We start from the raw sequence: 13184 nt of genomic DNA on the forward strand, positions 1-13184 counted from the left end.
GATTGAAAGAAGTTTCACATTAACGCATGTTTCGAAACGCTTAAAATGTGCTTTCTAATTTCTAACACAATTATAACATTACAAGTTTTAACACTGTTAACAGTTCAGATGTCTATTGCGGACAACTTTCAAATGTTGTTCCATCTATGAACATCATACAGTTTTTCCAATTAACACTATGTCCAAGTTTAATTATAGATGGTTAGATGGTCTCGTTATTATAGTAAAAGTTCCGTTTCTCTTTCGTGGCATGGCTATGGTTTAATAGTATATATCTCTTGACAGAAGTAAAGCGTCTACACAAGATTTGTATATAAATATCATTAATTAAGTTAGGGTTGTTGGGATTTTAATGAACGATGTAACCACGTTGGCATTTGAAACTAAAGTAATTGACTAAAGCTGAAAGCTGTAGACCACTACGCACGGAGTTCACGTGACAGGATAACGGTGTTAACTTTTATACCCGTTTTATAAACATTTAGACGGGTGTTGAGACCGTCATGCATTAATAATCCGCAAAATTAAAATGATTTTATTTATTAAAGAAAATAAACCCGCTTATCAATCAAACAATACAGCATTATTAACGTCATGTGGAATCATAGTATCTAACGAACGGTCTATTATTATTATCATTATTATTATTATTATTATTTTTATTATTATCAAATATTATAATATCAGTGTGGCGAAACCACGCGACCTAAATGTGGAATCATAGTATTTAACGAACGGCCTTTTATTATTATCATTATTATTATTATCATTATTATTATTATTATTATTATTATTATTATTATTATTATTATTATTATCTTTTTAATCAAATATTAGAATATCAGTGTGGCGAAACCACGCGACCTTAATGATAAATAACATGCCTGATTCAGGTATTTTCTATTTATCAAAATATCGAAACATCCTCATCTTTATTCATAATAACCTCGGAAACATATAGATAGTGAAGAAAGTCCTAAACAATGTGGTTTCAGATGTAAACAGAAACACACGGTGTAATTTTCGATTATGTAAAATGAATAGTATATATCGGTACAAAACTGATTGAAAATATGTCTGACAACAATTTTTACTTTAGATATGCCAATTGATATACAATTAGAAACAAATCGGACTTTGTCAACAGGTTGGCAGTTTGTACTTTTGGTTTCTACAACTATAATAATAACTATGAAATAATGATTTGTTTACTTTTACATCTTTGAATTTGCTTATTTTAGGTGGAAGTATACTTGATATATTGGTAAAAACCTTGCCAAAAACTCCCAGAATCAAATTACTATTTGTTAACATGTTTAGTTTCTAAGCGTAGGTTGGACCGAAATACCTAATCCGTTCTGTATATTCATAGTATTGTGTCTGAGGTCCTAATCCTTAGACTGACGGAAAATGCCGAAAAGTTGCGATTGTATATTTGCTGTTACTCATCGAGTTTGATCAGGTAAGGCGCCTAGAACCCGTGATTGTAAAAACTACCGACGGTATAACAAAACTTAGAAAACATCTAAGTGTTATCTGAGAGCATTCGAGTACATGTATTTTTCTAGGGTGCGATTGAGCCATACGGTACACGCTAGAAGATAAAAAGATACTGTTAAGACGAAAACCATGACATTATGTTCAAATTTGTTAACTATATACAGAATGTAATGTTGTTTCCAAAATCATAACGAATTAAGAAAATATGGACATGAGATTAAATTGTACGGTTTGCATTTATATTTATCATGGATTTTATTCCTTTCATAAAAGCGGTTAGAATTGAGTTTGAAATGGTGTTTCGTCCAAAAAATTTATTACAGGAAAGTTGTTAAAATATTTAAACATCTTACAGAATGCTGATTACAATTAGATTTTAATTCTTCTATCAAAACTGCCAACTACAAATTGTTCTTAAACGATGTTCATCGTGGCATACATAACGAAAGCCTGAATAATGTACGGTATTAAGAAACCAAAATGATAAGAGGCTTTGCACATGACACTTGACATTTTTTTTCTTATTGCTCAAGATATAGGAGGGCCGAAATAAAATTTCGAGGTTTTCAAACGATACTTGATATAAAATAGGTAAAAACAGAATCCCTAAAGAAAGCCCAACACGGCAAAATTGAAAATGTTGCAGGCTCGGTTTGATTGAGCCTGTTCATGGACGGTACTGGAAAGTGCAAGTTACCGTCCACGCCCCCTAGCACCGGCTTAAGCAGAATTCAACATTTAAACATGAAATAGTAAAATTTTGAATTTAGAAACATCCGCAGATGTGTTCATACGGCGGTTATCATGGAACCTTCAATGTGACACTTCCGTGCTATTCCATGAAAAGCGGCGTATGGTCCCCAAGTAATAAAAAGCGTGTGCCCTAAACGAGAAAACAATGGGCGGAACTAAATAAAATGGAATTTTGAAAGGGGATCAGAGGTTATGAAGGTTATAAAACATGCAAACACTCTCAATTTCCACATCGGGAACTTCATATGAAATACAACTGGCCATATTACAGGGCTGGAAATAAAAACTGCGTCGCGTCCTACAAAATGTAAACAAACGCCGCCGCCATTTTGAAACGAAAAAGGTATATTTTTGATTATACTCTTTTTGTTGGATATGACTGAAAACCAGATATACGAGGGATGATCAAAAATAAACCGGACTGTGGCTGTCAATTGAAGAATTTTCAACCTATCACATATTGTTATATATCACACTTAATCGGAAAACAATACCTGTAAACTAATGTTTTATCTAATCTGATACCGCAAAAAGTTTGTCCGTGACAGCGACTTCAAAAACCATGGTAACGCACACCCGTCGAAGTGCTTAAATTCGCCTTGACATCAGGCGCTTTAAGCTGCGTATATTTTACAATATGGCACATTTAGATTTCAAAATACGCCAAAATTTCATGAACCATATCTTTGAAGTTGTCAGTAAAAATGACTTCATTTAAACAATATTTGTATTTGCAATCACAATTCAAACGTCACATGTTAATGAAATACTCCCGTTAAAATTATGTCGTCGGAATGTCTCGAAAGTCGATCAATAAGAATAGTTTGTCAAAAGTAAGACAAGCAACTGTTTAAAACATAGAAAAAGATTATGGCTATCAAAGAAAAGTTCCAGAAAGCCACAGCATATTTTTTTGATTATCATAAAGTATTAAGAAAGGGTAATAATGAAATAGAAAACAAGTAAGGGAGAGACAAAAAAAGAAATTTTCAAGGACGTTGGTGACGTCAATCGCCAAGACATTGAAAAATGACAGTCGATTGACTGTGGACATTGTCAACGATGTTCGACAGTAGCTACGGAACGATGCAGTCAACTCCAAGGATTTATTTTAAAATGATAATAGTTAATGCATTAATTACATATATTGTATTCTTGGTTTACAATTGTATCAATTATTTTCTTATTTTACGCAGTAGTTTTATGTAGAAATTGTGTCAACAATTATACAGTCACTGTTCAAAATCGGCTATGCGTTTTATTTATTTAAAAATAATGACAATTTTGTTCATAGTTGTATTATTCTTTTATTTTTTCTTATGTACAATACATTATCATTCAGCAACATTATTTTACATTTTTTGTAATACATAATATAGTTTATTGTATGTGCGATTTTTCCAACAATCAAGTTACAGAAGGTAAGGACGGAAGTTTGCGTCATAATAGGAGCTCTTTATCATCATTTATTCTTTATAATACAATATGATACCCACTAGTACAGAAATATATATAGGCAGTGGATCCGCCGCATCAACAACATGACTGTACCACGTATTGGCCTACTCCGCGAATACGTACAGAGCTGCTCCGTTAAGGAAAATACGCTTGTGACGTCGTTAACGTCAATTTCAAAGTTATACCGTACGCCGCATTGCTTTACATGTACATGCCAATAACACCATAACTTTTTTCTTTGTTAATATTTCTTGTTGGTATTTTTTGTATCATTCAGGGGATATATTCCGGTTTATTTTCCGTGTAATTTTATGTAAATTCATGTAATGGGTAAAGAACCATTTACAAAGTCCGGTTAATTTTTGATCATCCCTCGTATCTATTGACACGATTCACTATTTTACGCATCGTTCGGTACATGTAGCTTACACAACTATTTTGTCAAACAAAAGTTATAGCGAACTTGCAACTCGAAGCGGGTCAGAAATTTTATGGGATTATGTGGATACAACGCAGTTTATATTGCTTTATCCATCTTTTTCACTTTAAATCAATTGTATACTCATTTCAAAGTTAACCATAAACTTTAAAATACAATGTTATATCATTCAATAAAATTAAATTAAAAGTAGATGCTTATTGTGAAGAAAATATGATTTGTACAAAATGATACGACGCAGTTGAAGAGAAAATATGATACGACGCAGTTGTATTTTTAGCAATATTTTCGACATGGATAATTTTGACTAGTCTATTTTAGTCTACTTTACCAAAAAATCACTTGCGCTTGATAAAAAAAAAACTGACCATTCACGGTTCATGGCAATGTTCTGTTGATTTAAAATATTTAGAATACGTTGTTTCATTTCAAATACATGTTAAGCATTTTAAAATAAACATGAACATGATGATTAATTAATAATAATTTCTTAAATCATTTCTTATATTTTCTAATATATTATCCCTATGTTTTTTTTTTACTTTATTTTTTTTATTAATAAAGAAGTCTATGGACTCGAACCACAAAGCTCATTTTGGCTGGCTTTTTATATGAAACAGCCACCGGAAAATCTTTGCACCACCGGGATAGTGGCAAACTTCACTACCATTTATACTTGCCCTAAACACTTAAAAATCATTTCATCCGATAGATTTAATGATAATTATAAATAATTGACTTCATTTGAAGCTATTTTAATTTTTTTCTTATCAAAAAGTGTATTTTAAAACATTTGTCCGGGCGGAAATTCATGTATTCCGCCCGGAATTATGCTGTCCGGCCGGAATTTACTTATATTCCAATTGGAATTTTTTCCAACATTATTATTTTTTCCAACGGGAATTTCAATTTTTCCAGCAACGCTTAAACTATAAAAATAACCATTCATACATCCTTAAATGACTTTCTGACTAGTTTTGAAGAACTTATTCTCTAAAATAAAAAAATCCCATTTTGAAAGCTGGAAAAAATTCCGACTGGATTTTTTCAGAAAAAAAGTATAAAAGCGATAATAATTAAAGGCAAATGATAGTTTTCGATAGAAATTAACATAATTATACACGCTGAATTACCAATAAGGTGCTTTGAAAAAAATGAAAATCCGATTGGGTTTATTTTCAATTATTTTTGTTGGAAAAAATTCCAACTGGATTTTTTTTCCAATAAAAGTTATTGGAAAAAAATCCAACTGGATTTTCATCAAATGATTCATTTTCAAATTATTTCACAGTTATCCATTTGATTTCCTTTTAATAAGATATAACGAATTATTTATAACTATGATGATAAATAATAATAATAATAATAATAATGAAAACAAGGAAGAAGAATAAAATTCCATGATGCGATTATAATTTATATAATCATTACTTTTATTCATTATTATTATTATAATGATTATTATCATTATTATTATTATTATTATTATTATTATTATCATTATTATTATTATATTGATTATTTTTATTTTTAGTATTACAATAATTATAATTATGATTATTATGATTATAATTATTATTATTATTATTAGTAGTAGTAGTATTAGTTATTATTATATTATTATATTATTATTATAAATATATATTTTTCTATTATTTATTATTGTTATTATTATTATTATTATTATGAATATATATTTTTTATTATTTATTATTGTTTTTATTATTATTTTTATTTCTATTATTGTTATTATTATTATAACTATGTTATGATTCTTATGATTATTATTATCATTTCATTATAATTATTATTATTATTATTATTATTATTATTATTATTATTATTATTATTATTATTATTATTATTATTATTATTATTATTATTATTATTATTATTATAATCATATATAATGATAATCATTATTATTATTATTATTATTATTATTATTATTATTATTATTATTATTATTATTATTATTATTATTATTATTATTATTATTATTATTATTATTATTATTATTATTATTATTATTATTATTATTATTATTATTATTATTATTATTATAATCATATATAATGATAATCATTATTATTATTATTATTATTATTATTATTATTATTATTATTATTATTTTTATTATTATTATTATTATTATTATTGATGGTGGTAGTGCTGTTGTGACAGGGATGATGATGATGACGATGATTATTCTTATTATTATTACTTTATTATTATTATTATTATTATTATTATTATATTGATTATTTTTATTTTTAGTATTACAATTATTATAATTATGATTATTATGATTAATATAATAGTAATCTGTAGGTAATGACTGATATTTTTATATGTTTTCTTTTCAACTAAATTTGTTTACTATTTTCCTAAATGTAAGCTGTACAAATAAGTAGCTTTAGTTAGACAAAATGGTTGCTTATCAATATGTACCGAACGAAACTGAAAAGGCGGAGCGTGCTAATAGATATATCTGATTTTCAGTCATTTTCAACAAAAAGAGTAATAAACAAAAGCATGTATTTTACATTCAATAGGATACGACGCAGTTTTGATTCCAAGCCCTGATGTAAGGCCCATCCTCGTGCGCACGGGAACGCATTTATAGCGCTAATATGCAGGGCGAGGGATCCATTTAGTGTTAAGGTTTAACAGATGTTACGAAATAAATGTACATTAGAGCAATGTTTTTGTAAAATATACGTCTGATTTCGTTATACCGCTTTTTGTTATATTTACTTGCTTTTCGTAAAAAAAACCCTACTTTTTAACCAACTTTATTTCTTTTTGTTTACCTCGCCCAACTTAAATCTATTAATCAAATACTGATCAGATGAATTTTATGTTATGTATATTATTACTTGTTGCAAAATTAAATCATGTTTTTGAAAGAAAAAGTTTTATAAGTAACACTTACTTCGTCAAATGGTTATTGCCTACACAGTTCAGAAATCAGTCATTGGTTAACCAATTTTAAAAACAAGAATTATAATTATAATGCACTCTTTGAAACTAAAAAATGTGCCTCCACCTTCTCTCTTTTTCTCTACACCTCCTCCTTATTTTCCTGTTTTACTGATTAAAGGACACTTCGTTTCAGTTTCAATATAAAGTGTATATAAATAAAAAATTGGAACCACTCGAGCAAAGGCGCGACAAAATGATTATATATTCTTGCTGTATGTGATCTTGAGCTATATATTTTCCCAAATTTTTAACAATTTAAAATGGTAAAAGATTCGACACTTTATGTGATACTTGGTGTCTATGTGCCTTGTTTGTATAATAAACAGTAAGGTATTTCAGCGTTCGTTATCTTCAGCCATGCAAAAACAAAGACACATTCATGATGATAAAATTAAATTTGATATTCTTTGCAACTTCGCATGCTCAAATAGTTTCAAATAATATTTCGTCACTATACGGGAATTTATACATGTATTTCATTGTATTTCTTATCATAGTGTATGCATTGTACAATTCTCAAATCAGAAATTAAATTATTTTACAAGACAAGATTAACTTTAACGGTTAAGAAATTAAAACATTATGCAACAAAAATAAATTAAATAGTTTTGTATGTTAGTTGCTGATTTCTTTAGCAAGTACTTAACTTTTATAAGAAATCAACTATCTAGTTGTGTACTTATGTCGCATTGAAGCAGTTTGGTCTTTATCTTTAAGACATCAATGAGGTACTGTTATTGACATGATCGAGCAGGAAATACAAGGACAACAACACGTTGAAAAACTCCATACTGCTTTCGTCTAAGAAAAACACAATGCCGCGTACCATATTAAGAGATTTATAAATAATCAATATTGTTAATATTATATTAACGAGATGAGATAGAGGGGCTCATATAACTGCCATTTTGCCTTCACAAATATATCTAGTAACAAAGGAAGTAAAGGTACTTTGAGAATTGTCACTTATTGTTATTTATAATTTATATTCTAGAATTTATAAAATGTTATACGTTCCTTGTCTTTTATCCATAACACCAGATTTGCACTTTTTAAAGTAAAGCCCAAGACTTTGGTTAAATCGTATATTCTTAAAGATTTAACTATGATTAAACGCTGGACAACCAGTGTCAAATTAAAATGATTTCAGCAGCTCTGAAAAGCATGGTCCCTGTGTTATTTTTACCACAATACTTATGATTCGGAATTCAATTCATATTTGTTTCCCTCAAATATGACGAAACATTCAACTGTTATATTTCCATTTCTAGGACAGATAATTCGAAAAACGAGGTCAGTGACCCTATCATCATTTCGCGTCAAACGTTTCAGTTATTATATTCTACTATCATGCATATCTTTTATATGATTTTGCGAGAAAAATGAGAATAAAACTAATTAAGCGATATTAAACATATCGTTGCAAAGAAATAGCAATGGCTAAGCTTTTTGATGATAAAAGAATATATGTTGTCATCTAAATAATGTAGACGACAAGCACGAAATTAATGTCATTAACCGGAAGGCAGAAACTCAAAAGTACGGAGAGGAAAAAGAAAGAAACTGCAAAAACATGAAGACACGATGACGAAACTGCGACAATGTCGGCTTGAATTTTTGTATTTTCACTTTCGAATCCTTATCATTGTACTTTCACACATTTGTGTTATCGACCCTTCGCATTTTTGCGTTTTCATCTTAGCTCCTTTGTGTTTCCGTCTTCGTTCCTGAGATAGGACACTATTTTTCGTGTCGTTTCTTATGCAAGCGTCACACCGTCCCGAATTTGGCATCAGATGAACACACGAATAAGGAAATGTTCAAATTCGGATCTAATCGTAATAACAGCGTTCGTGAGGGCATCTTTTGCCATCGCATTACCCCCGGCTAAATTTCACAGGCTCCGGCAGGAACTTCGTTAGCGTTCGCAAATTTTTTGGCATGCGAAGGTTCATTTTCGTGGTGAATTCGTATGACATTTTTGCGCTTCGTAAGGCCGCCGTGAAGACACATTGTCAAATCGTGTAGTCCTCATCTTTACTTCGTGTGATCATCGGTGCAATCAGGTAGTTTTAGCCTCAAGAAGACGATACAACGAAGATTCCCGATTGACTTAAGAAGAGAACCCGACTACGTAAAGCCCCCGCAATACCATCGTGTCGCCATCGTATTTTGGTACGATGTCATCGAGATGAGACCACGATGAGGGCGATAAAAGCAATCTTGAGTTGCTCAAGCGCTGCATGTTTATCATGATGGACATATAAAAGGCTAGCGTTAGATCATCTTTCCCATTTGTTAGTCTCTCTACAGAGATATCAAAGCTTCAATTATTTGCAATTAATGAATAATTGTAATTATTTTCAGTTTATTTCCTGCAGAATTACATGATTTGATGATGAGTCAACCAAGAAAATGTTTTGCAACTTTTGATATACCTTAGAAAACATGATAAGCAACTCTAACAGGCCCACTTAGGGTGGCATAATAAAGAAGTTAAATCAAATATGATAATCTACTTATATAGGAAATGTGGCGTTCAATGAACGCAACCCCCACATGACCAAGCAACAAGAACCAGTGACAAGGAACCCAGGAGGACCCCGAACATGCAAGCAGGACAGGGCGCAAGGCAGAGCACAGACAGGCTAATCACTAAAATGATGCATCAATAGAAATAATACTAACCGACAAGGAAATCAAGAAAAACAAATAAATAATTGATTAATAGGCCAACAAAGCAAAAGGACACATGGGAAGGGGAAAGTAGATTTGGGGAAGGGGGGTCAAAATTAAGAAATAAAACTAGGGGCAAAAAAGTGATACTCACCGTATTCTAGAAAACAATACTCACCGTACACTAGAAAACAACAAGGGACACAAGAAAGTGTCAACAAAACAGTATGAAACAACAATAACATACATCTGAGGAACACAGAGGGGCGCCGTATTGGAACAGTCAGCAGCATAAGTACTGCTGGGGAGTAAATGGTACACCAAACCTTACTCTTAGCTCCACCATTGTTTCCTATAAACGAGACGGTGTAAATAAGTACACCGAAATGATCATATAGAAACATCTAAAAGAAAATTCAATGACCATAGAAAAGTACTCAATATCTTAACGGAAGGCAGAGCAACAAGAACATCACCACAAGGGCCCGACAAAGCAAGGCAGAATACGAACATTTAGGCAATGCAGTCCCAAAGGGCTTTAAGAACCGTCCATCATAGAGTCTACCACTTGGTCCGTCAGATGTAATCAAAAGAGGAAAGCGTAACGTCCAACTGTAAAAGTGTGGGGGTATATCTTAAAATAGTAGCGCCATAACCTCTTAATAAAACGTTAAATAATTTTAGTAAAGACGAGAGAAAAATTAAAATGACGCAAGATCGTACGAAGATTGAAAATAAAACTCGCATAAAAATTAGACTGGCTAACCCCTTATCGCAGAAGTGTTTTTAAATCACTATCGAATTTTGAGATTAAATCAAAATACGATTGTAAAATATTTACGTGATTTATAATAGCGGTAACTCTGTTTCAGTAGCTTGCTAGTAATGAAAATATTTTGCTTGTGGAAATCCTTCACGTTACAACAGGCTCTTGCGAATCTAATTAACTGAAATACATATACCCCGAAGATGTTTCATGCGGTACGTCTCCATCAAAATGCGGATATAGTACTCTACCAAAAGTAATATCATCTCTTTTATCACAGAATTCTGTGTGAACAGAATTGTTTTTGATAGTAATATTAAGGTCCAAAATTAAGTTTAAACATAGTAAAGCGTGAAATTTGCCGCGCTTAGCCAAAGGTTTTATGAAGGTTACGTGACGCTTTTGTAACCACGTACGTACTCAAAATACGGCATCGTGTACATATCCTGTGACCTTCGCGTGTCCTGCGGGTAAACAACTTGCTAAAAAATTGCATCTTTGATGTGTCTTCGTGTGTGGATCAAATGCCAACGCATGAACTTCGGTAGGAATCGTGTATGGATCGAATGAGATCGCGTGACCTTCTGTAAGAATCGTACTTGCTTCGGCTCTTGAGAGGATGTCAACCTGTTTCGGGCCATCTTCGGTCGAAATTTCAAATTTCAAATTTGTATATCTGGTGTCAATTTCGGGACAGTGTGACGCCTGCATTAGTGTATTTGACTGTTTGCGTTTCAACTTCCTTCTATTATAGGCAACACTATTTGTTGCATGATGCTTTATTTCGTCATTTTCTTTCCATGCATTCGTGAGTTGTTTTAAGCAAGAGCGTGACTACATTTGACAATACAGTTTGAATATCCATTACTTATCGTGAGCAACATGAGGTCATGTTACATTTAGTCATGTCTTAAAAACGTGTAAGACTATTTTCTTGTGCTATATATCAAGCAATTTTCACTCAAAGAAGCTTAATGAAAGTTTGTGACTTTTTAAATCTGCCCTATGACTTTTTTGTGTTTTGAAGGCATTGGTATTTGAAAACTATCCATTTGTTGTAAATGTCATTGAAGTTGACACGACTGTCTCTAAAGAATAACATTTATTCCGGTAGATTACAAGCAGAACAAACATTTTGGTAGATTAGAAGCAGAACATAAAGGATGTAATTAGAGCCTTTCAAAACTTAATTAAAAAGAAAGATAAATTGATTACAATGCTTTGGCTATTTATTTATTAGCTCACCAGAGCCGAAGGCTCAGGGTGAGCTATTAGTATCAAAGGGGGATACTCCGGCGTCCGTCGTCCGTCGTCATGCGTCAACAATCGTCTTCTTCTCTGAAACCGCTGGACAGATTTACTTCAAATTTGGTCTGTAGCATCCTTGTGACAGTCACACTTAAATTTGCTCATGCCATTTCAATTGGCTCCTTTTAGGGGTCAACAGAGCTAAAAATAGAAAAACTTTTAAATGTCTTCTACTACAGAACTAATAGATGGATGATCACCAAACTTTGTCTGTAGCATTCAAGGGTAGTCTTTTATCAAGTTTGCTCATATTAATTCGATTGGCCCCTGTTAGGGGTCTCTAGGACTAAAATAGAAAACACCTTTAGACATCTTCTTTTACAGAACTAATGGATGGATGATCACCAAACTTTGTCTGTGTCATTCTTGGGTAGTCTTTTATCAAGTTTGCTCATATCAATTTGATTGGCCCCTTTTAGGGGCTGCTAAAGCTAAAAATAGAAATTACTTTAAACATCTATATGTAGAGAACTAATTGATGGATGATCACCAAACTTTGTAGCATTCTTGGGTAGTCTTTTATCAAATTTGCTCATATTAATTTGATTGGCCCCTTTTAGGGGTCTCTAGACTTAAAAATAGAAAAATCCTTTAGACATCTTCTTCTACAGAACCAATTGATGGATGATCACCAAACTTTGTCTGTAGCATTCTTAGGTAGTCTTTTATCAAATTTGCTCATATTAATTTGATAGGCCCCTTTTAGGTGTCAAGGGAGCTAAAATAATATAAACCTTTATACAGAACTTATTGATGGATGATCACCAAACTTTGTTATTAGCATTCTTATAGTGATCTTTTATAAAAATTTCTCATATTTATTTGATTGGCCCCTTTTAGGGACTGCTAAAGCTAAGATACCACAGACCATGGCATTTCTTCAAATTATAGTTTAATGGAAGGGAAACAACTCATGTTGGAATTTCTTTCATAACATGTGAATGACCTGCTGTTTGCTGATGAAATTATTTGAGGTCATGACCTCTTATGAAATAACTCTGATAATTATATAAGGACTTAGTATCAAGCTTTATTTTGTTCATTCATATTTACTTTATTACATCACAACATGCATTGTTTTCTCTAGAAAGCCTTTTTTCTGCGTTTTTGACGCAGTACATTTGGATTTGACGCGTTAATATCATAGCCGGTGTTTTCCTTGACGCATATTTTTGCATATATTTTTTTCTATAAATAGCTTGAATTTCATCAGCTGATCGGTCACATGATTTATCTTAGACGCTTTAGTGAATATTACACGTTAAAAGCGCTCAGACGCTTCATATTCTGACGTCATTA

Source organism: Ruditapes philippinarum, unplaced genomic scaffold (assembly GCF_026571515.1).
Source record: "Ruditapes philippinarum isolate M1 unplaced genomic scaffold, ASM2657151v2 ctg1095_1_1_1_1, whole genome shotgun sequence".
Taxonomy (NCBI): domain Eukaryota; kingdom Metazoa; phylum Mollusca; class Bivalvia; order Venerida; family Veneridae; genus Ruditapes; species Ruditapes philippinarum.